We start from the raw sequence: 26,505 nt of genomic DNA, 5'->3' as shown, positions 1-26,505 counted from the left end.
TTTGAGTACCTTCATCCAATCCCTTCTCCTTTTGCCTCTGGTAACCGCAAATCTGATCTCCTTTTTAATGAGTTTGTTTGCATGCTTGTTTTTAGAGTAAAATTGACCTTTAATACTATGTTAGCTCCTGTTACACAACATGTTGCTTTAATATTTCTATAAATTTCAAAATGATCGCCACAATAAACTAGTTATGATCTGTCATCATACCATATTCCCCACACTGTACATTTCCTAGCCATGATTCATCATTTTGTAACTGGAAGTTTGTACCTCTTGATCTCCCTGGCCTATTTCTTTCCTCCACCCAGCCACTCTCCTCTGCTACCACCTGTTTGTTCTCTGTATCTATACTCAGCTTCTGCTCTGTTAGGTTTGGTCATTCATTTTGTTTTTATAGATTCCATACATAAGTGATATTATACAGTATTTGTTTTTCTCTGTCTAATATTTCACTTAGCATAATATCCTCTAGGTCCAGCCATGTTGCTGCAAATGGAAAGATTTCACTCTTTTTTATGGCTAAGTAATCATCCATTGTATGTATGTATACATCATGTTTTCTTTATCCATTCACCTATTGATGGGCACTTGGGTTGTTTCCATATCTTGGCTATGGTAAACAATGCTTCAATGAACATAAGGGTGCATATCTTTTCTAATGAGTGGTTTTGTTTTCTTTGGGTGAATACCTAGGAAATTGCTGAATCATATGGTAGTTCTATTTTTAATTTTTTGAGGAATCCCCATACTGTTTTCCATAGTAGCGGCACCAGTTTACATCCTCATCAACAGCGCACAATGGTTCTCTTTCCTCCACATCCTCCAACACTTGTTATCTGTTGTCTTTTTGGAATAGCCATTTTGGCAGGCATGAAGTGATATATCTCACTGTGGTTTTGATTTACATTTCCCTGATGATTAGTACTGCTGAACATTTTTTCATGTGCCATCTGTATGTCTTCTTTGAAAAAATGTCTATACAGATGCCCTGCCCATTTCTTAACTTCGTTATTTGTTCTTTTAATGTAGAGCTGTATGAGTTTTTTGTATATTTTGGATATTAACCCCTTATTGGATATATCATTTGTAACTATCTTCTCCTATTCAGTAGGTGGACTCTTCATTTTGTTGATAGTTTCCCTTGCTGTGCAGAAACTTTTCAGTTTGATGTAGTCCTGGTTGTTTATTTTTGCTTTTGCTTCCCTTGCCTGAGGATGTATCCAAAACAATATTCCTAAAACCCATGTCAAAGAGTTTACTCCCTATGTTTTCTTCCAGAAGTTTTATGCTTTCAGGTCTTATATTTAAGTCTTTAATGCATTTTGAATTTATTTGTATGCATGGCGTGAGAGAGTAGTACAGTTTGATTCTTTTGCATGTAGCTGTCCACTTTTCCCAATACCATTTATTGAAGTGGTTGTCTTTTCCCCATTGTATATGTTTGCCTCATTTGTCATAAATTAATTGCTTATAGAACTGTGTGTTCATTTCTGATCCATTGATCTATGTGTCTGTCTTTTTGCTAGTACCATACTGTTTTGATCACTGTAGCTTTGAAGTATTGTTTGAAGTCAGGGAGCATGATATCTTCAATTTTGTTCTTCTTCTCAAGATTGCTTTGGCTATTTGAGGTCTTTTGCATTTCTATAGGATTTTAAAATTATTTGTTCTCCTTCGGTGAGAAATGCCATTGATATTTTGATAGGAATTGCCTTGAATCAATGGATTGCCTTGGGTAGTATGGTCATTTTAACAATATTAATTCCTCTAATCCAGGAACATGAAATATTTTTCCATCTGGTTGTGTCAGCTTCAATTTCATTCATCAGTGTCTTATAATTTTCCAGGTATGGGTCTTTTACCTCCTTAGATTGATTTCCAGGTATTTTATTCTTTTTTTATGCAATGTAAATGGGATTATAAAAAAAGCTATCTTTTTCTGATAGTTCATTGTTAGTGTACAGAAATGCAACAGATTTCTGTATATTAATCTTGTATCCTGCAACTTTACTGAATTCATTGATAAGTGCTAGTAGCTTTTTGGTAGTGTCTCTTAAGATTTTCTGTGTATAGTATCATGTCATCTGTAAACAGTGACAATTTTATTTTTCCTTTCCACTTTGGATTCCTTTTATTTATTTTTATTGTCTGATTGCTGTGGTGAGGAATTCCAATACTATGTTGAAGTGGGATGATAAAGTCCCTTACTATTATTGTGCTACTGTCAATTTATGTCTGTTAATATGTTTTATGTATTTAGGTGCTCCTATGTTGGGTGCATATATATTTACAATTGTTATCATCTTCTTGAATTGATTCTTTGATGATTATGTAATATCCTTCTTTGCCTCTTACTACAGTCTTTGCTTTAAAGTCTATTTTGTCTAATTTAAGTATTGTTATGCTGGATTTATTTTTCTTTCATTTGTATGGAATATCTTTTTCTATCCTCTCACTTTTGGTCTGTGTGTGTCTTTAGTTCTAAAATTAGAATATATATGGGACTTATTTTTGCATCCGTTCAGACACTTTATGTCTTTTGACTGGAGTAGTTAGTCCATCTACAGTTAAAATAATTATTGATAAATATGCATTTATTGCCATTGTACCAAGTGTTTTGGGGTTGTTTTTGTAGTTCTATTTTACTCCTTTCTTCTTCTTTTCCTCTCTTCCTTTGTCATTTGATGACTGCCTTTAGTGTTATACTTAGTCTCCTTTTCTCTTTGTGTGTGTGTGTGTGTATCTATTCCAGATTTTTGGTTTGTGGTTACCATGAAGTTTATATATAGCTATATATGTATATGATTTTTATATATATGCTATAGTTTATATATATATATATACATATATGTATGATTATTTTAAGTTGTTGATGTCTTAAGTTCAAATGCATTTTAACAACCCTGCGTTTTTAGTCACCCTCCCCAGCACTTACTGTTTTTGATATCATATTTTACCTTTTTGTTTTGTGTATCCCTTAACTACTTGTTCTGAATATGAATGGTTTTATTTCTTTTGTCTTTTAACCTTCCTACTAGCTTTATTTGTGGTTGATTTACTACCTTTATTGTATATTTATCTTAACCAATGAGATTTTCTTTTTGTAATTTTCATTTTTCTAGCACTGGCCTTTTCTTTTTCACTTAGAGAAGTCCTTTTAATATTTCTCATAAAGCTGGTTTGGTGGTGCTGAACTCTTTCAGCGTTTGCTTCTCTGTAAAAATTTTGATCTCTCCATCAAATATGAACGAAAGCATCTTGATTTTAGCCCACGAGAACTGTTGGATTTCTAACCTAGAGAACGTAAGATAAGCTATTAAATTTGTAGTGATTTATGACAGCAGTCATAGAAAACTAACATACCATTCTTTTTGCTCACATGGCACTTTGTGCCACTATTATAGCTATGTAGTTAGAGGCAGTAAATGTAGTGCATTCACATAAGATTACACCTAGATTCAAAGTTCTGCTCTGCTACTTCTAAGCTACATAATCTTGGGCAATTAAAGGAAACTCTCTGGACCTCAGTTGACATCAGATCATCTGTTTACAGCCTTCCACTGCACAGAACTCCTGTCCTTTGATGTATTTATCACAAATATAATTAAATAATCAATTGAGTGCTAAATTAAATGTCTGATTCTCCCTTGAGATAGTGGTTTCCCCAGGGAAGGAGCTCTAACTATCTTGTTAATATTTTGCATTCCTAGCACGAAACTCCAGTGCTAGGCAAAAACATGCATTTAAAAATAATTTGTCAATTAAATAGATTTGATTAAGTGTACCACTTTGGGTGTGATGTAGACAATACTGTCCACTAAAATATCAATAAATTCAGAATGTAAAAATAAATTCACAGCACCATTATGATTCAGTGATTTAGAGAGCTATGACTCAAGAGATTTTAAAATCTCCTCCTTTTAACTCCCCATTTTTAAAGTTATTTTAGTTTGTCCCCTCCTTCCCCACTTCGCTTTTCCAACAAGGAGGTGTTTTCACTGGTAGGTGTACCCAGAACAAATGGAAGGTTTCACAGCTACAGATAGGGCCTCCCAGGTATCTGCACCCTGGCAGCATCCCCATGAGGCTTGGGTCTGATACTCATATTTACAGGTTAAAAATATAAATTTAACGTAATAAGTTGTAGGGGACTGATTCAGGTCAATCAGCCAAAAGACCATTTGTTAATTTACAATGAAAACTATTCCAGGAGCAAAAAAATTTTTTGCACTGGATCACACCTTCTGTATCCAGCAGGAAAATTAATTAGGAAAAAAACATTTTTAACTTTAAAAAAAAAAAAGGAGAACAAACAAGTAATATGTACCTTACAACTTATAAATACAAAGCTTTCATAGTGAGTACTATTACAAGCAAGTAATATCCGTAAAAGAATGATTCTTTACCTGACTACATCCAGAATTAGTATTTGCTGTCCAGTGATCAGTGTAAATAATTAATAGATCATGCAAATCATTGTCTTGCATCCAGACCATAGACAAAAAAGAAGAATCTTTTCAAATTTATAACAATATCTACTTTACCACTGCACATCTTGTTTCTAAATCTTAAAGACCTTTTTTTCAATCAACGAATACTTATACTTCAGGCACTCTCCAGAAATGGATCCCTGCAGAGCTCCTGATACAAGCTCTGTCAAGAACATTAGTATTTGAAAGAGACTCTATAGAACATGCTAGTGATTCATCTCTCTGTGCTTTTGAAATTCAAGCCTTGAACTGAGCCCAACCTCCAAGAAGCCACACTTTTGTCCCAGAGAACTTTGAGTCCCTGTTGACACCGTTTGCTTTCACTGTGTTGGGTCCTTAGCTGCTATGAAGATTGTTTATAAGGAAGAGTTATGTGAAGAATGTGTCTGCATCCTTTCTAAAAGAAACTGGGAGATGCTGTGGCTTGTACTGTTTATTGTCCCTGTACAACTACAAAGGCCTGAATCATCAGTCAATGAAATAAGAGTCTTCCTCAGCCTTAATCCTTATTAATGATTAGCAAAAAATTCAAAACAATATTACAAGCAGCACCAATATCTACGTGGCCTCAAACACCAGAGGCAGCTCTTGGAATACCCTTTCCTGTACCTGAGTTCATTGGTTTCAGAATTATGTTATCCAACTAGGGATCAGTCAAGCACAGGGAAATCACTGAATTTGGTGTCTCTTAAACTTATATGCTCAATTAATCATACAGAATTGTTCTGGCTACATAATTAAGTCATATCCTTCAATACAGCTGCAGTATATAATTCCATAAATTTCGGATTTCTCAGAATCAAACTAGAGAAACCAGGTTCACCCTTCTAAAAGCATTCCTCTTGGACCCTCATTATCTTTTGGCCTTATACATTCCATAAGTCAATGTTTGCACAAGTTCAGGTCAATTTTACCTGAGGCATCCCTGAGGAAAAGAAGCTAGTTACAGACCAATCATTAAATCTTCTTCCCTGTACCTGTGTAAGGATCATTCAGGTAAACAAATTACTCAAAGAATTCAGCAACAGAAAAATCTCTGTCTCTTAAAAAGATGTCAAATCAATCGATCAATCAATTAATCAATCAGTCAAATGGAACTATTACTTCAAAAAAAGATGTGCTTTTTAATTGACAATAGGAATTTTATAACTCAGTATAGCTCTCCCTCTTTGGCTTTAGCTTTACAATATCATGCCATAACTGAGTATATAATCTTGCAACTATTTATAGCCAAGGTTTTATATATAATTACCTTCAATATCATACATCATATAAGTTTTTTTCTTTTAGAAATGCATCTTCTACCTCTTACACCATTGGTGGGAATATAATTAGTGCAACCACTATGGAAAATAGTATGGAAGTTCCTTTAAGAACTAAAAATAGAGCTACCATATGATCCAGCAATTCCACTCCTGGGTATATATCTGGAAAAGATGAAGACTCTAATTCAAAGAGATACATATACCCCAATGTTCATAACAGCACTATTTACAATAGCCAAGACATGGAAACCACCTAAGAGTGCCTATCAATAGATGATTGGCTTAAAAAATGTGAGGCACACACACACGTACACACGCACAATATTACTTAGCCATAAAAAAGATTAAATATTGCCATTTGCAGCAACATGGATGGACCTAGAGAATATTATACTTAGTGAAGTAAGCCAGGCGGAGAAGGACAGATACTGTATGATACCACTTATATGTGGAATCTAAAACAAACAAACAACAACAAAAAAATCTATATGCAAAAGAGAAAAAGACTCCAGACATAGAAAGCAAACTTTTGGTTATCAAAGGGAAAAGGAAGGTGGGAGAGATAAATTAGGAGTATGGGATTAACAGATATGAGCTACTATACATAAAATGGATAAGCAACAAGGATTTACTATACAGCACAAGGAATTATATTGAATATCTTATAATAACCTATAATGAAAAATAATCTTAAAAATATGTATATAACTAAATCACTTTGCTGTACACCTGAAGCTAACACAATACTGTAAATCAACTATACTTCAATTTAAAAAAAGAAAGAAAAGAAATGCATCTTCTATTTTAAATAATCTCAAGTAATTTTTGGAATAAATATATGAATAGCTAAAGGTTGTATATTTATCTAGAACAGAATTAAAATTAGCTTCCTATTTCTGATAGAAATATTGCTTCTCTTCCACATCTGCCTCTTTACCTTCTCATGTTCTCTTTTCACAAACTACCACTTATATACATCATAGTCAAAGATCATGGAACTTACTTCCTATCACTGGATATTCTCCTTCCCTACTACCTTTGCCAAGACTAAAGCTCTGAATTAGCTGCATCACCCTCACCCCACAAACCCAGGGACCTTAATGAACAGTTGTCTGTTCACTGTGAAGTTCCAAAGTTCTTGGATTCTGGAGGGCTTGAGGAAATAGAAATCCTGATCCATGAGGTTTAAAATAACTGCTCATGGATTGATGGCATTATCATCATATCAAGAGGAGGAATGAGGAGTGAAGGCTACCAGAAGAAGAAACAGTGGAATAGATCCTGTATTTTACGACAGGGTGAAAAAAAATTAAAAGGAAATGGTCAGATTATTAAGAAGAAAAAAAAGACTAAGATTCAACCAAGCATATAACTGTCTTTCTCTTGTATTTAGGTAGTTCAAGCATGCTAAAATTCTACAATGTTAAAGTTAAAGGGACTTTAGAAATCATTTTATCCAGTCTCATTATTTAAAACCATTTAAGATCAAATTGGGAAGGGGAAAACCTGATTATAGTGGCAAAGTAAATCTTTTTTTTTCCTTTCCTCTCTAAATCCTATTCTTCTTTTAAATTGTTATTTTCTTTGCCTTACAAAATTTTGAGGTCAAATTTATTAGTCTTCTCCTTCATAGCATCAAGTGTGTTAGTTATGATAAAGAATGCCTTTTCCATCTAGTTTATAGAGGAATTAAGTTTTTTCTAGTACATATATAGTTTCTTTAAATTCTCATCTTTAAAATATTCAGATATCTGATCAATTAGTGGAATTTATTCTTACATATAGTCTGAGGGTTTTTTTCAATATTTCCAGTTAACCCAACACAATTTGCTGAAAATTTTCTTTCCCCCAGTGATTTAATAAACATAAATTGTCCTACATATTTGGGTCTATTTTTAGTTTTTATTATGTTCCCTTGGAATATCAGTCAGTCCATTCCTATGCCAGTCCACACTGGTTTAATTAGAGGCTATTCAGTATGTTTTAATATCTGTTCCTGCTAGTCTCCTCACTTCCCACTGCCCTTTTCTCCTGTGTTTTTCACTGTATAGTAATTTGAGATTTATTAATTTTTTTCATACAAACTTTAGGTTCATTTTATCTAACTCTTTTTTTTAATTGGTATTTTTATTCAGGTTGTATATTATCTTGGATAGAATTAACATCTTGATAACATTTATTCTTTCATTCTAAGAATATGGGATACCTTTTCATTTGTTCAAATATAATGTACATTTCATAAGTGTTTTAAAAGGCTTTCTTTATATCTTTTGTACAGTTGTTAACTTTATACTTTCCCATTTTTTAGTTATGTTATTTCTATTTACTCAGAACATTTAACATGCACGTTCTCATCTTCCACGTTTATTCTCATCTTTATTTTAGTCTTAGATGTACAATTAAATATATACAACAATACTCACTAGAAGTTCTTTGTTAAAATTCTCTCTCAATCGAATGGCAAGATTCCTCAGAAAGAACCTGTGAATATAATATTCCGAGTTCTTACACAGTTAAAATGGGTTTTCTATAGCTGTGAAAATTGAAGGGCTCACATGTTCTTCCTTGAACTTCTTGAAAATGTTACTCTACTTTCATCTAACATTGTATGCTATTGTTGACAATTTCTTCTTTGACTTTTGAGTTTCTGATTTATAAGTGTCTTTTACAATATCTTCAATTACTTGTTTAATTATATAAAATTCTTTTTTTTTCAGTATTGTGTTAAAGTTTTCCTTTGTCTTACAGCTTTTTCTCAAGGCAAGGCAGTTATCATTATCTTACACGACTCTTGCATCATCTTTTCCTTTCTTTACTTTTGTATACAAGAAAATAGTGCTCATCGTTCCATTTAGAGCAGGATAAGAGATGTTTCGGTATCAAAGTAAAAAGTTGCACAATTTCCCGTTATTACAGCATGGTAGGACTTCAACTCTCTTACAACTTGATTTTCTCTCCCTGGGACTCAGACGTCTCTTTGCTATCAAATAAACCCTCTGGCTGATTGTCCATTACCTATTTTCAATTATTCTTTCCAATGCTGTCTTCGGTATCAGAAATGATGAGAAATTGAGCATTTTTCCCTTGGAGATTATAACTTGGCCCTATCTTACTAGCTGAGTTCTACATATCCAAAATCAATAACCTCAGTTCCTTCCCACATTCCCTAAGTTTTAAAGAAAAATTAGAATGCTGTAAATAAATGTGATACCAGACGCACTCCAGCAAATGATAGCTCTTGGAACAGCATCTGAAATGACAATATGTACTCACTTGGAATTCAGAAATGAAAATGTCCCAGTGCCTTCCTTGCTTCATTACTGAAGGGAATCAGCCTTATACCACAGCAATTGCCTGTTCCCACCAGCTGACAATGAAATGAATACTCCGTAGGAGCTGAGATGATTGTGGCATTAAACTTAGCAGTCTCTCCATGATCCTGCAAGACTGCTACTGAATCTAAACTAGATCAGTTTTGAGAAGAGTCTGTACAGAACTTGTTCATCATTTACAATCTGAAGGGGGAAAATGAGTGAAATCAAATGAGTTAGGGAAGATATTATCAACTAAGAGAGAGCTCAGGGATCTGTTTTAGGTCAGGGGGAGAGAATAGGACAGAAACAACCAAGCAGCCTGAGGAAGTTGACATCACCCACAAAAGCTCGAGGGATTGTTTTATTATTGACATCAGTTGCAATGATGATGATAATAACAGTGATCTGGTGTTCAGTGAACACCAAACACTGCAATAGCAATAGCACTGGCTGTAGAAAGAAAAGCATAGTACAGCTTCCCTGGCTGGTAAGCTTGGCATGTAAATGACCCAGACCATGACCTGGAGCAGGGACGCTGAGGGAACAGAGTAGATGCCTGAGGCAGGCCCAGCATCTGACAGAACATGACGTCAGGTGGAGATCATCGGTCTTAGTCCTTTAATCTCTTGCTTGGAAGGATAATAAGTGACAGTTTAGTCCTAGGGGTACTAGGAGTTTAAGGAGCTAAGTGGGGGTGGGTTGGGAGAATATTAATATCTCAGCATAAAGCTTTCTGATATATCTCATTTAAGAGTCACAGCGAGGCAATCAGTTAGATCCCACAGTTTCTGTTCCACACAGGAAACAAGCAAGGCTTAGAGAAGTTAAAATTTTTCAAGCTTCAGGCAGTGAGGAGAGAGCAGAGCACAGGCTTGAGGCCTAAGGAGGCAGAGCCACCACGTTCCGTATTGAGGGCCTCGCAAGGGAACGGGGCAAAAAGATGAACCGGAAGATGCTGGGGAATGTGATCTCCTCCCTGCAGAACTTCCTCATCTACGTGGTCCCGCTGGGAGGCACTCCTTTTATTTTAAAGAAACTGGACAGCATCTAAAGATGGGGCATTATATGTGGATGCATGATATGAAGAACCTGATTACAATTTCTACCTCTGTCTGCAAATGAGACTCTTTGATCTTCCCAGCTGAAATATAAAACTATGTGTAAAGTATGAAAAAGCTTCCGGTCAGAATGCACCTGTGTCTGCCATATTCAGCCTTCTTGAATGTTGATATATTCATAAATCAGGCCAAACTCTATTTTCCAGCAACTATTAATTATCAGAGAACTATGTCAAACTAGCACTGCCCTGAAAGTTGTTTCTGTTTACTTTCTTACCTCTGTCCAGAGTATTTTTTTGAAGAGTCTCCTATAATTATGTTTTGTGAAAGTACACAATCACAATGACATTTCAGCAAGGACCATTAATCTACATTTTTAATAAACATATGAATTTTGTGAAAGTATACAACCACAATGACATTTAAGCAAAGACCATTAAACTACATTTTTAATAAATATATAAATTTTTATATGTTTGATTCATCATTTACTCAGAAATATGATAAAATATCCCATTATGTTTTAGATTTGTCTATTTTTCTTTTGCAGATTATTCTTAATGTGTTTTGAAGCTTTGCTATTAGATAACCCAAGTTTAACTATGGAAAACTAATATTTTTAAAAATTATATTGTGATATTGTTTATCTTTAATATTATTTATGCCTTAAAGTTTTCTTTGTATGATATTAATGTAACTATACTATTTTTTATTGAGTTATAGTCATTTTACAATGTTGTGTCAAATTCCAGTGTAGAGCACAATTTTTTAGTTATACACAAACATACGTATATTCACTGTCACATTTTTTTTTTTTTTTGCTGTGAGCCACCACAAGATCTTGTATATATTTCCCTGTGTTTTCCATTCTTTGACTTTTAAATTTTTTTTAATGATACTAATATAAGTACACCAGCTTTTGTTTGGTTAGGAATATCTTTTTCTACTCTTTGGTTTTAAGAATTTCTGGATCATTATGTTTTAGATGTGCCTCTTATGAACAAGATATAGCTGAGTTGTATGTGTGTGTGCTTTTTAAATGAGTCTGAGAAAAAAAAATTAACTGGCCCAATACACCAATTTTTCAACTGGAGCATTTACTCAACTTATATCCATAACAGTTATTGATATATTTGAATTTATTTCTGTGGTTTTGTTTTTGTTTTCAATGTTGCTTTTTTTCTCCTTTCTTGCCTTAAAAAAATTATTATGTTTTTTATTCCATCTCTTTTCACTACAAGTTTGGAGATATTTACCACATTCCTATTCTTAGAATAGTTACCTTAAACTTGGTACAATGAGCAGTTAGCTTCTCAAGGTCTGAAATCAATAAATATCCTCATTATCCTCCCAAACAATGCAAAGGTCTTTGAACTCCAAACACACCTGACCTATCTGATATTGCGTTAAGTATTTTGGTTCTTTATGGGTTTGCTTTTATCTCACAATATACTGTTGTTCTTGTTTCCTATTCAATGTCTATTAAGCAAATTCTTGTTCCTTATTGCTTTGTACATGTCAGATCATACTCCTGAGATCACTCTTCTGTCCAAAGTACCCTTTTAAAATTCCTTTAGTAGAGATTGCTTGACAGCATTCTTTTACATAATTACAATTCTCTTACACAATTTCCTCTTGTACAATGATCAAAATCAGAAAATTAACATGGATATAAGACCACTATCTAAGCTGTAGATCTTAATCAAACTTGGCCATTTATGCCAATAATGTCCATTATGTGACCTTGGTCTCCTTTAAGTTGGAACAATTTCTGAGTCTTTTATTATTTTTCATGAACTTGCCATTTTTTTTTTAACAGAATTGGCCAGCTAGCTTATAGAATGTCCCTCAGTTTGGGTTTATCTTATGATCCCTCCTGGTTAGATTTCAGGTTATCACCTTTAGCAGAAGTGACACAGAAGTGACATTGTGTTCTTCTGCATCCTATTAGCAGACACATGCTGTGCTGTGTTCCATTACTGGCTATAGTAACTATGATTACTTGATTAAGGTGGTGTCTACAGTTTCTCCACTGTATATTTGTAATTTTCTCTTAGCAAAGAAGTACTTGCTTACCAGTAAATTTTGACCTTTTATGGTTAAGTAAACTACTTTTATTTCTTAGCACTTCAAAGAGAACTTGTCAGGTTTCGATTAAGTTTTTTTTTTTTCCTCTCTCAAATGGCAAAATGAAAGCTTGACTTATTTGGAAAATAGTTGTATGGCAGAAAAAGAAATACACTTAAGAATTGAAATTGAAATTTGAGGAATTCCTATTTAGTTTCCTTAAAATATTAAAGTTGTTAATAAGATTTTAATAAGCAATTGTGAAAGAACGGGGGACTATTCATATAGGTGCTGTCAAAAAATAAAATGCCAACCAGTGATCTCAACCTATATGAAAACTGTGTAAATTTCAGAATGTACAGAATTGTGTAAATTAAGAACATAGTTTAAGGCATATTTCTTCCCTATAAAATTTTATTCAATCTGCAAATCTTATTTGTTTTCATTATCATAAATTTTGTCCTAAATTTTCCTTTCAGGTAATTAAAAATGATTTTCAATTTATACAAAGATTAATTTTGTATCATTTCAGAAATGTTCTATTGCTGTTTTCTTGATTTAGTGTTGTTTTAATCTTCCTTGATTTCTTGGCCCAGTTGTTACTGCACAGAATTTGTTTCATTAATTATGAACATGTCAGTAATTAATTTACTTTTTTCTAGTTTTATTGAATAGTAATCTAAAAATATAGTCTTCAAATTTTCTGCATTTTGAATATATGTAAATTTTCTTTGTTTTCTGTTTTACAGGCCATTTTGATATGTACACACTGTGCACTTGGAAATGAATAATCCTTATTTATGGTACATAAATTTTAGTAAATATCAATTATTTACAACTATTGATTATTTCTTTTCCCTACACTCTTGTTTTATTTAAAATTTGACACAAATCATAATGAGCTAAAATCAGCACGGTCTGTGGAGGAGAGTGTGGGTTCAAGTCTTAGGCCTCCTGTTTCTGTGTGACCTTGATCAAACTGTCCAGCCTTTCTGTGTCTCAGTCTCATTATCTGAAAACCAAAGATAATAACAATACATGCCTCCTAGAGTTTATATGAGGATTAAATATGTAAGAGATGTACTTAAAACATGTACATAAAATCAGTACTAAATAAATGTTGGCTGTTACTACTATGTTTGCTTTAAATTCCATTTGAAACTTACATTCATTTTTTTCTTGTTTCCTATTCAACCTGTTGCTTTTAATGTTTTTACTTTAGTGTTATGTCATAGTATTACAAATTACTGTACTTGATTCTTTATTTACATACAATGTACTATTTTTGGTGACTGATTTATACATCCTCATCCACAGAAATAATTTCTATGCTAGTTCTATCATATGTCATTCTTTATTTGCTTTATTGTCTAGAGGATCTATTATCTAAGAGTGTATTTGTTATATAGACTTGTTTTTAGTTTTGTAACATTTAGTTTTGTAACATTTATTATACCATTTTTGAAAACATGTTTGAAAAACAAATGAAATCAACCACAAAAACTATTTCCAAGTTAATCATTGATTTCATCTCATAAACTAACTCAACAACTTTGATCCCTTTTATAACAGAGGAAGTATTTCACAATTTTTGGCTTTCCCTCCTTGCTCCCTCTGACCCCTGCTTTCTTAATCTAATCCAAGGACCAGTTTTAGTGGGATGGAAGAGGGCTCAGCTTGAATTAAGCTCTGCTTTTGGTCCAACAATGAACTAAATTAGTTAACAATTGACTAACACAATTAGCTAAAATAATCAACCATATTCTTCTCTTTTGTTAGTCTGATCATTTCTTGTTCTCTAAGCTATTTTTTTGTTGTTGTTTACTTAAATTTCTGCAGAAAAAAGAAAACTGGGACTTGAAAAAAGGCCACTGTTTTTGCATTAAAGGCTGCTGTTTTGCTTAGGAAAACACTTACGCCAAAGCCAGGCCTCTTTTGCAAGGAGAGTAGGAATTTAGACTAACTGAACTGCTCTCTAAATAACAGGAATGCATCTTCACAAAGACATCATTTTGAGCTGGGGGAAGTGGAAGGATTGAGAGCTCTAGGGTTGGGGGAGGGACACGAGAGAGAGGTGACATGAAATAGGAAAATGTTCATAAAAGAGAGGAAAGTACATGGCCCTCAAAAGCTTAGGAACAGGTTTGGGAAGTCTTCGTAAAAAAAAGTGGTGGGCAGAGCTAATGGCCCTTCGGAGCAGTGATACTTGATATCCAATTTCAAGTTATCTTTCCGTTGTTAAAATTCCTTAGAAGATTCTGTCATAGCCATTCCCTACAGCAGCCTAGTATGCACTGAGACCTGGGGGATGGCAGAGATATCACAGTGTGAGGCTGACCTGTGGCTGCACAGTGTGGGGAAGGAGATGGCCAGATGTGTCAGAGAAGCCTTACACAGGGTTTGGAACAAGAACAGAGAAGGGATGAGCTCCACACATGTACTTCTGTGTCCTCACAAACACACAAAACACGGGACAGGATTTCCTACAATCTCCCCATCACGGGGGCTGGATGTGAGAAGAAACTGTGACCATGGAGAACATAAAAAAATTGGAAAACTATGGATACATTTAAGATAGGGAGTTTTCCCCTAGGTCATATTAAAGTTCTCAACAGATTTCCAATTTGAGATTTGTCTTTCAAAAAGTAACTCTAAAAACTGTGGAAAACACTCTCTACTACAATATTTTAAAAAATATTTTGGAGTCAGAGATCTCATTAAGAAAAATGATAAAACACTGGATCCTTTAATCAAAAAAATGCACCTACACCTATACAGATAAAATTTTGCCTAAAATTTAACCCTTACTAAAGACTCAGAAACTTAGATGATTCTTTTTTCCTCCCTAAAATTCAATAATTTTACATGGCAATTTGTTTCTGCTTGTAACTTGTTTCATGTCACAAAGAATACCTTCAATTTCTAGTCTCACTCTGCACATCCCCCACCCCCATTTATACCCTTGATGATTGATTGTTTCGTTTACTCTATTTTCAGGAAATTCTATTATTTCTATTGATAAGTCTTTTTGTACGTCATCTTCACTCATATTTTCTTAATATATTTTGGTTGTATTCTTCAAATCTGTCTTATGTGAGCTGTACCAGAAACTCCAGGAGGGTAAAGGGTAGAATTATTTTATTCATTACTTTATCCCCAGCATCTTGCACAGCAGCTGGGCATGTCTGACAATCAAAATGAAAATATTTATTACATTTAGTTATTGTTTTTATTTATTAAAATACTGAATGGAACTGAGTTTTACTAGTCTGATATTTTGCAGCATGCATTTTTACTGTCTCCTCCAGTAATTATTAACATTCTTTAATAATAGAATATAATTTGTTCATATCTGCTGAAAAATGGTTATTGGGTCCTTTATAAAAATTTTCATGGGGTTCTTGCAAATAAAGTGGCTATATAAATTTGTCATCCAAACAAAGACACTTTTGAGAGCAGGTATCAGATCTTTACTATTTATGCCAAGATGTCATGCATAAGAAGGAACTGTGTTGGCAAACCAGGATATACAGTCATTTTGCTTACCAAGTGTCAAAGCAATCCAATAAGGAGGCCATTACACTGAGGTGGCTCTGATGCTTTGGTAGCCCACTTACACAAACCAAAACTGAAGCCAGAGTCAATTCCTGTCAATGCCTCAAGAGTAAAAACCAACCAATCACAAACAGCCAACTAGGCTTTGCCAAATAATGCAAAGGCTTAAGCTATAGCCAATCAAATAATTTCCTTGCTTTACCTCTGTCTTCTGTATATAAACCTACACCCTAGCTCCAGTTGGTAGACTGCTCTTTAACAGCTTCCAGTTTGATACCACTGTATGCAAATCAATTTTTGCTCAAGTAAACTCTTAAAAATTTTAATATGCTTCAGTTTTTCTTTTAACAGAGAGAAACTATTTCATGTATAAGGTTAATGTTGTGGGCTGCCATGTCCCTCCCCATATTCATATGTTGAAGTCCCCAGTACCTCAGAATGTGACTGTATTAGGAGACAGAGCCTTCAAAGAGGTTATTAAGGTAGAATGAGCTTACATGAGGCGGGGTGGCCCTCACCCAATATGACTAGGATCCTTGTAAGAAAAGGAGATTAGAACACAGACAAGCACAGAGGTAAGACCTTGTGAAGACAAAGGGAGAAGACACACATCTACAAAGCAAAGAGAGAGGAGTCAGAATGAAGCCCTTGATGCTTACACCTTGATCTTGGACTTCTGTCCTCCAGAACCAGGAGGAAATACATTTCCCTTGTTTAAGCCAGCTAGTCTGCGGTGTTTTGTTATGGCAGTCCTAGTGAGCTAGCACAACTGTCCTCTCCAAACTTGTTTGCATACTTTTTAAAATATATTTTCTTTCTTTATGAAGGTCACAAGGTAGTGGATCACCAGACATACTAGTACCTTATTTGTTTTGCTTATATAGTGCTTTTAAAAATTAAATTTGTTGCCAACTAGTAACTAAAAAATCTGTATTCCCAGCTCTCCTCAAAAATCTCAGAAAACCTGATAATTTGGGCCTCTCTTCTCCTGGGAATAATGCTTATTTATGATACAAATAAATTTATTTATTTATTTATTTATGAAACTTTTTTTTTAGTTTGGTTAATTACACGCAATATATGTGGACTCCCTTGGCATTTGAGTTTTGACTTTTGACTTTTGCTATAGATATTTTAATTGAAGAGTCTCACTGGGTAATATTTAACATTTTTCCCTCTTTGGGGCCATTTTTCCTTGCAGTTGGTTAAGGCTTGGAGAATTGGTTAGAGGAAGGGCTGGTTTTATGGACCCTTCTGGACACACAACTGCTGAGTCTTGCACATGGACTTGGTGCCTGGGCAGACTCATCCGGGCTATGATCGAATGCTGTTCTACGCAAGTTCCAAAGCTCAGTCAGAAGATGAACGTGTGGCTGTTTAGGATTGTTTCTTCCTCTTGATTCAGTTTCAGCCCTACCCCAGAGGGGGCACTCATCCTAACCCCGAGGATCTCTTTTACCATCTGGATGTTTTGGCTTCTGAAGGATGAGCTGTCTCTGAGATACAGGATAGATTCATGGCTGCTAATGTTCCACCTCTTTCCTATCTCTTAGCTATGAGGACTTGAGGTAGGTGACTGTCCTCTGATTGAAGGTTATTCTGTCTCTTAGCCGTGTCCTCTGTTGGACGAGCACCCAAGGAACCACTGCACTAGCAGTAAGAATGGGACTAGGGCCCTTTCCCTGTGACACTTGTCACTTAGTCAATACTGGTAGAGTCCCTACGATACAAACCCTACTCTGCTAAATGCTAAAGGAGTAACCAAAAACATCACACATAAGTTTGCCTTCAGGAAGTTTCCAATCAAGGTTGTATAATGTGTTTGAATAGGTAATAAGTGAGGATCCGTGAATTACAATAACACGGTGGTCCCATGTTATTGGAGTCATTATACCTGTATTCATTAAATTCTGAAGGTGTAAAGATAAAATAACAAAACTTTGTACCTGCTTTCATGGGAAGAAATATTAGAGGGAGCTTGAAACAATCTAAATTCTTTGCCATGAACAACATACAGCCTTTTTTAAGGCATGAGCTGTTGTTGGTTCGCCAGGCAATATCTTGACTTGCTGCGATCATTCCCAGGAGCTGAATTGATCCTTGTGCACCTCCCTGGTACAAAGTAATATTCACGCTTCAGGTAAAATTTAGACCCATGAGCCCTAGCCTCCATTTCATTTGACAGAGAAAATGAAGGTTTTCTTTTGTTCCCCAAATATACTCAAAAACACCGCATTCAGTGGTGATTCTCAATCATTCACGTTTCACAGTCAACTGAGGAGCATGCTAAAAATGCAGATCCCAAGGGTTCTGCCTGGGCAGGTCCAAGAACCATCACTTTTAATGCCCAGATGAAACTGATACAAGTGGTCCACAGAAACACCACCCATCCTCAAAGATAAAAACCTATGAGAACGGGTCAAAAATAAGGAACAGTTCGGTTTGAGGGCGGGGCAGCTGGGATCAATGCATTTAAAAGGCCCTCACAGAAGCATTCTACAAGATGACAAGTCAGGACCCCGATGGCTCTTTATTTTGATCTTGGTTCTCGCAGTGGCCTCAGGAGACCTCAGTAATAGGCAGTGGGAGAAAGGACACAGCACCCATCAGGGTGGTAGTGAGCCTCGGCAGTTTGAATCCCTCTCCTCTTTGGTTTTTTCGTAAGTCCTCCCCACACAGATTTTTCTATTGGGATTCCCCTGCCCACTGTTCCCTTTTCAGCAGGACAGACCTAAAAGAATCCAAGAGAACTCATTAATAGTCAGTAGCAAAGGATTACATTGACTCGTGAATACTAAAATTTGTACACATCTCTTCAGAATCTTTTAAGGATCAACACTCTTTTGGTCTGTATTTCTCCCTGAAGGATGGAAAAGAGAAAACCATTACCAAAATCTTTCTGAGACCCACAGCTAGTTTATGACCTATGAAGATGTTAATGAGTTTACTAAACAGTAAACTCTACAAGGGCAGGAAGGTTTTTTTTTCTCCAATTTTTTTTATTGTAGTAAAACATCAAATTTACCCTCTTAAACCATTTTTAAGTGTGCAGTTGACTGGTATTAAGTACATTAATATTGTTGTACAAGCACCATCCATCTCCAGCGATGCTTTTCATTTTGCAAAACTGAAAGTCTACGCCCATTAAACAGTAATTCTCCATATTCCCCTCCTCTCAGCCCCTGATAGTCATCATCCCACCTTCTCTCCCTATGAGCTTGACTACTCTAGGTCCCTCGTATAAGTGGAATCATACAGTATTTGTCTTCTTGTGACTACTTTATTTCATGCAGCATAAGATTCTCAAGGTTCATCCATGTTGTAACATGCGTCAGAATTTCCTTCCCTTTGAAGGTTGAATGATACTCCCTTGTACGTATGTACCGCAGTTCACTTATCCATTCACCCACCAGTTGATGTCATGGACAGGAATTTTTTATCTGTTTTGTTCACTGCCATATCCCTAGCACTGGGAAAAGTTTCTGGCTTTTATTAGGTGTTCAGTGATTATTTGTTAAATAAACGAATAATTAACAGCTAAATGTGTGGTCCTGAGTATAATTATAGCAGCATAATGTCCACTGAATTGTAAATCTTAATATGAGTCTGCTTCTTGGTCAGCTGTGTCTTCTGATCTCTTCTGTCCCCCCACTGTATCTTTCTGGTTCTTTCCTTTACTGTCTCTTCAATATCCATTCTATTGACTCCTCCATCCTTTTCTAGTCTACGTCTTTTAGACAAAATCAGTAAAACACTGCAACATTTAGGTAGCAATGCTGGATTAAGGCAGGGTTGACTGAGCTAGTAAATAGGATGTGAGCACCTTCATTGTCAGGCCTCTGTGCTAGCGTGGGGAGAGTCATACTGAGTATTGCCTGTTGAGATCTTGATTTAGGACTGTAACTTCAAATCTCTAAAATGCTGAGCTTTACTCAAATGCAGTTCAATACTTATAAAGTATTTACTAAAACTGCTTAATTCAAGCAGTAGACAGCAGTAAATCTATTTTAAAAGTAATATTCCCTAAAAGTAGTGATGAAGCTTAATGTCTACATTTATCCAAACTGAAGTACCTCTGAAGAGCATTTTATCACACTTATATATACCAAAAATGTGTCTGAAAGAAATCGACTTCAGTGCCAGGTCAAATGAGGTTGGGCACATCCAGAGGAGTTCGGTGGTACAGCGATTTGCAAGGCCCAGAGTTAAAAATAATTGAAGGTTTATTACTCAATTTTGTTTTGAAATTGCTTGCTGGCTAGCGTCTCCTGTATTTTGTTTCAGGTCTAACTGGATTTTATAAACACCCAAAGATGGGAATTTGTAATGTCAATACTGACAGAACAATAGCTCTATTGGGCTCAACTATTCAATCTTCCAAAAGAACTTCTTGTTTTTCTCCTTGTTTTTTATACCTTCAACACTATAACTTACACAAAAATAAAAAGCAAAGACTTCCTTTCCTGTACCTAGAAAGGTTATATCTCCTTTCACTAAAAGACAAACTAAGAGCCCTGTGCTCTTCATCTTTTCAAATTCCAAGATTCCTTACACAAGGTCTATCTTTATCGGAGCACAGCCAAGAGAAATCTGCATTCCTTACACCAGCAATCATGCCCTGGTGGATTTGATATTAGATGTGGCAGGTCTGATAGATTTACAGTTGCTTTACTGAAAGCACATCATACCTCATCAAAGTTTTAAAACAACAGAACTGCATGCAATATAGAAGGGAGTCTCAAAGTCTATAGCAGCTATAGTGTGCAGAACAGACAGAAACAAAATCATACGGACCAGTGATTAATTGTGCTTGCTAACAATTTACCATCCATGTGGTCAGCTGGGTAGCTGCCTACATAAAGCCATTAGAGGGTCCCCCTAAAATATTGCCCTCACATTTTGCCATCTTATCAATGTTTTTTTCTCCCTCCTACATAGCCTGAAATTCCCACCATCTTTTTTGGATTTACTACTAATTAGTTATTTTCTTTGAAACACTATTAAAGTCTGACAAATGGTTGAAGGAGGTGGCAGAAAATTTCTCTTCATATATTAGCATGAATTATTATGTGAAATTAGTTCATATCACCTTGAACATATCACAGGTCCCAGAGAGACTGAGAAACTAGGGTATTAACAGGTTAACACAAGGTGAGTATTTGGTAACTCCAATATCTGAAACTTCTGAAGACCTTTACTAGTATTTTTTTATTATTATTAGTCATGTTTTCTTATTTCCTATAGCCTGGTAAAATTGTAAGCGTTTTGGACGTAGGGTATGAAAACTCCTAGACACATTTTGCTTCCAGTAGGCAGTTAGGGTAAGGAAAACTCACCTTAATCCAGTCTGAAGTTGAAAGTGAGCTAGTCTGAAGCTGAGTTTAGTCTTTGTGTGGACCATTCTGTTTCTCATTTGTCTTTACTAATAAAAGGGTAACTCTTTAGGAGTCACAACTGAAACCCTAGATTGTTCATTAGGTTCCTCTGTGATGATCTCTGAATACTATTGTCTCCAAGCTCCTGTCAGATTTCTGGCCACTGAACCATCAGTTATAAACTGATAAATGATTTGAGGGCAAAAGCAGCACAGAATGTTGTGTTCATTCACTTCCCTTCTCTTCTCTTCAGCAACCTGGCCCTCAAGTCCTTGATGCCTTAGAATTTCTCCAGTGTCTTCAAACAGAAGATGTGTGATGTGTGTGTAGGTGAGTGTTTTAATCCAGCTTTTCACTTTTCTAGTTTTTCTTGGAAAGATGATTGCTGTGCTACAAGCCAGTCCGCCACAGCTGAAAGCAGAATTCTTCATGGGTATTTGGAATTAACCCAGTATACCACAGAGGAGCCATGAAAAAGGAAAGACAGAATAAGCTTTCATATTTTTGTGTTTTTTTTTTCACTTGTGGGAGTTGCTTTTCTATTCATAGACATAGCATCTTCTCAGACTCCTCTTCCTAGTCTCACCACACTGTTCTCCCCTGAGCACCAGTCCTTCAGAGACATTACAGCTGCTTGGATACCATCTTGGCTGTAGTGGATTACTGTCCATTTCTTCAGCTCTTTCATCCATCCCTGTTGTGTGGCCTCTGGCATTCTCATTGAAACTATAAAGAAAAAAGTATTGTCCTAATAATTTTTAATAGCAAAGCGTAAGTGGTAGCCCTTCCACAAGCTTGGAAAAAAATCATAGACCCCTGGAATCGACAGGGAACTTAAAGAATACAGTCCAGTCTCTTACGAAGAAGTCAACTTGCCCGAGGTCCCATGCTGGTTGGAGGATGGAACAGTAACTGTCTTCCCCCTGTCCAGTGGTTTTTCAATAGTACTCTGTTGCTTGCAATAACTCAGCTATTCCATGGAAAGATTTCTAATGACTGATAACTCTTAGATTCTATAGCTATAATGTCCTCTCTGGAGAAAAAACTTTTTGTGATTGTTGCCTATCAATCTCATCTCAGACCCTAAATTTTCTCTTTAAGATACTGGTCCAGGCTGTCCAGGGATGACAACAATTTTCAAACATACATGTTGCCGTAAGTCATGTACTCCATGAAAGTCAGCTCTCCATGAAACAGACATTTGCATGCAGGAAGTTTATTAGGAAAGTTTATAGGGGCATGTAAGAAGAAGGGCTGGGCAGAGGGATGGTTTAAACTGGATGAAGCCACAACAAAGGCTCAGCCAATCATGTGGGTCCTCTGGAGGAAGGATGGTACCCTAAGAGTTGTCCTGACTTAGGTAAGGAGGACATCTTTATGTCCCTACCTGGATGTGTCAATCAATCATTTGATACAGGCTGAGCTCAGGGAAAAGGTGTGACCTTCATAAGAGTGGCTTTTTTTGGCTAAGGTCATTTCCCAGAGACTCAACTGAGAGCTATCAAATGATAAATCTCTCTAGCACCATTCCTGGAAGGGGAATCTGAAAAACACAATGCAGCAACCACTATTGTTTCTTAATTAAACCAAAATCTAGTACAAGTAAAAATTAAAAGGAAGTAATTAAAGATGAAATCCAAACAACCTAAAATGCATCTGTGTTTGTCTCTGTTAGGTTGTCTTTGAAATGAACAGCAAATAGCAATAGTCTGAAAGTGAAATAACCTAATGGTATTCATAAATGTTTCACACTTGTTATCAAAGTCAAGGCATTAAGAAGGCATGCAAATTTCATATTCATTTGTCTGGATGAAGGTTATCAGAGTTAGGTACCTACTTTCCAAAGAGTACCTTCGTTGCTTTCACGTTCCTTGTACAAGTTTTTCTGAGAAGCTTGACGCTGAAGTCAAAGGAACTAAAAAGCAGATATCATCCTCCAGTCCTGCACATCACCATTTGGAGAGCCAAGTAAGTGTTCATTTAATAAGAGCAGTCACTGTATAGTCAAAAAGGAATATTTGTATTTTACTTTAGCAATGACAGCAAGTATCCATTAATATGTTTATAAAAGAAATTAATGTTTCTTTTCGAAGAGCTATCATGTTAATATCTTCATTGAATTAGTTTGAGTGTGAATAAAGCACCTGACCTCTAAAACTGTCAAATTCTTAATTTTTGAAGGCATAATTCTAATGATCAATAATGCAAAACTTTATAATGATTAGTTTATACACATCTTTAACTTTCTCAGTTTCAGCCAAATTGAAAGTAAGTTTTTATTGCCATCCTGAAATTCTAAGGCATGGCTCCTATTAGTGCTTAAATTACCTTCATTTGGGGATGTGTGTGTTTGTGTGTGTAGTTATTGAAGAAGTCAAGTTGTACAGGCCATGTATTTGAGGTCATTATGTTCTTAGAGAAAATCAAGCAAAAATATTTCTATATGAGAATATCAAATAAGAAATTAAGGAGCCATTTGAAGAATGGAAAAATCTCTTATTAATCTATGACTCCTTTAACCTGCCTGAGAATCCTGGTTTTTCACACCCAATCTAATTTAGAAACAAAAGGTTATGATTGGAGAACTATAAAACCAACTGATTTTCTTGTGTTCTCAAAGTCTAAGTCATGAAAAAAGCCACATAAAATTAGCAGATATACATGTCGAGCATGATCCAAGGAATATATTATAGCCATCCCTGATTTTAGATATCTTTTCCCAAGCCAGCTCCCAAAGTTTTGCCTTTTAATCTGTCCAGAAATCCCCTCTACTGGAGGAACTAATGGGAATGCTGTCACTATTAAATGTAATACTTGGAAGGAAGCCCAGGCATTGAGATAATTTTTATACACTCAGTACCCTGCTTAGTATTTGATGCTTAGATATTTTTTGTTGTTGTTGTTAACACAGAGCAATTTGGCAAATTACCTATTGGAGAGCACTGAGGAAATGATAGCGCAAAGTGGGTACTTCTCAGTGAGGAAGGGAGAACTCCGAAAAGATTGGCTAAGAGGGCTGGGGCGTTAGATGGAGGAAGCATGAGTGTACGTAGCCAGGAGACATGAAGAACGTAAAGACAAACTTCATGAATTTCAGTTTTCCCTGATTCCAACTGTTAGCTCACCTCCTATTTTCTAATGTTCTCTCAAGTGATAACTTTCTCTGACTTACATTGTGGGGTCCTGGCACCTCTTTTGTCCTTTTATATATAAGAATGTTAACATGTTTCCCATTCTTTCCTCTTCTTAGTTCTGAAGATTTATTTATTCCCAGGTACAACCCAGGACCACAGGAAGAAGTAAAAGTTAAAATGTTGCCACTTAGAAGCAATGTATTCATTACAATGAAATAAGAAACAATATCAAGAGCAAAGAAGCAGGTTGTTGTCTCCTGCTTCCAAGACTGAGTCTGTATTCTTCCTCGTTCATTCCCAACATGGATCACTAGGGACAAACTGAGATGGTTATACCTTGCAACTACTGCCATTTTTGTAGTATAATATTCTGTTGAAAAGTTCTCTGATGATTCCAATAATTGTTCTTTTCAGTATTAAGATCCTCTGGTTGTAAATATTTGATAAACCCTGTATCAAAGCTTTTATGACTTTTGGTGAAGAAATGGGAAAACATTTTCTGATTAACCAGTTTAAAAGCACAAATATAGATTTTAAAGTAATAATGGCCTTCATGAGAGTATTCTCGAAATGAAATTCACAATAAGTATCTCAGTCTAGATACAGATGCGTTTCTGAAATAGTCGTTGTCTTTTATGTGAGGGCTATTAGTTTGCTAGCTGGTTATACAGAAGCCAATCCAAGCACTGATTCTGACTCAATACATTTTATTTAAAACATTTCGTGTATATCGTGTATATCACATAATGTGATGGAATTATAATTCTGGAAAAAAGGCTCTGCATGTGTGTGTGTGTGTGTGTGTGTGTGTGTAAATTGCTATGTGTATGAGGAGGTACCTATTCATGTCAATACTGTAAAATAAGAATTTTTAATCAACATATCTCAATAATTTGAATTCTTATCTATAGATAGAATCCAAACATGAATGTCTCACATGATTCTTCAAAGTCCATCACTGTTTAAGTCTTAGAAATGGAAATGCATGTGCTTATATATGGTACTGTTTCTTTTTAGCCTCTGGGTATATGAGCAGCAAAGGCTACCATCTAAAGTTCTGAGAGCTAAACTCCACAGGCACACTAGAACTTTGAATGTTCTGAGACTTAATGTGAGCAATTTCCTTGCTCTTTTGCCTGGCTGGTAAATCATTTACTCCAGTAGGCAAAATTTTTCTTTGAAAAATGCTTCTTTTGAAAAAAAAAAACCCTCAAAATAGAGTTGAAATAGAAGCACTGTGTACTTGCTCTGGATACAAACCTACCAAAATAGAAAAGAGTGGTTGGCTTTTTAACTAAAACCCCAGTAGAGAAATGGGAGGAATGAGTTTTAAGTAAGAAAAACGTATCCCAAATTTCTCTCTACTTAAGTAGAAAGAAAACTACAAATTATTGGATAAAGAGGGTTTAAACTTTGGTGTTAGCAGAAGTATAGAAGTATACATTCTGTTCCCAAAGGACCTGGAGGGTAAAATAACACTTTGCTTGGGAGCTGAATATCTACACCTACTCATTCTCTGCCCCCAAGCTCCAGCAACAGAACGGTCCTGTTGGGATCTGACAGTCCCGAGTCCAGGTGACAAGCATTCCAACAATACCTGTGTGTATTTCTTATACAGAATAGAGAGGAAAATAATTTTCGGAACCAAAATCACAACCAGAGAGAGGTGTTACATAAAAGAGGGAGTCAAACCTATACCATAGCTAGATGTTTCTCTTTGTATCTCAAAGGAAAAGTTAGTCTATTTTTTTCACCCTATTAATTCATAGACTTGACGTAACTCTGAATTGCCTGTTACATATGTTTACTCCCACACATATTTATCTATATATCACACTTCCTTGGAGTGGCTTGGCTTCCACTCCAGTCTCTGCCTCCATCTTCCTGTGTCCCACAATGCTGCATGGGGATGAAAGAGGCTGGCTTGGGACCGGATCCTGTCTCCAGCAGATGTCCTGGCTGTGCTAGTATCATTAGACATCAAGACTCTGCCAGCTGTGATCACCACAAGGACCACTTCCTAAGAGTGGCCTCCCCTCAGTGTCTTTGGTGGAGTTGGTCACTACGTCTTGCTATGGGCAATCAGTCAGCATCGTTATGTTTGTGGTTCATTATCCAAACCCTCCAAACTCTTCAAGCGAGAAGAGTTGCCTAATCTACAGATTCAACCAGGGCACTTACCAGCACTGACCCTCTAGTGTCATCTAAGAGATTTTTAAAAGCTCTCATTGTCAGGATTGAAGT

General features: G+C 35.7%; 1 protein-coding gene across 6 annotated transcripts in view; it reads right to left on the bottom strand.

Moving 5' to 3' along the window:
• Positions 1–26,505, bottom strand: part of IQUB (IQ motif and ubiquitin domain containing) — a 163,909-nt gene that overhangs the window by 25,026 nt on the left and 112,378 nt on the right. For 2 of the 6 annotated variants that reach the window (XR_012074307.1, XR_012074305.1), the window contains exon 14: positions 22,965–23,123. The gene's annotated coding sequence lies outside the window, so the exon portion shown is untranslated. The other 4 variants (XR_012074304.1, XR_012074306.1, XR_012074308.1 and 1 more) reach the window with 4 other exon arrangements.

This window comes from Vicugna pacos, chromosome 7, assembly GCF_048564905.1.
Source record: "Vicugna pacos chromosome 7, VicPac4, whole genome shotgun sequence".
In the NCBI taxonomy this organism is placed as follows: Eukaryota; Metazoa; Chordata; class Mammalia; order Artiodactyla; family Camelidae; genus Vicugna; species Vicugna pacos.
Note: the sequence above shows the minus strand (reverse complement) of the source record. Positions and strands in the feature narration are given on the sequence as shown.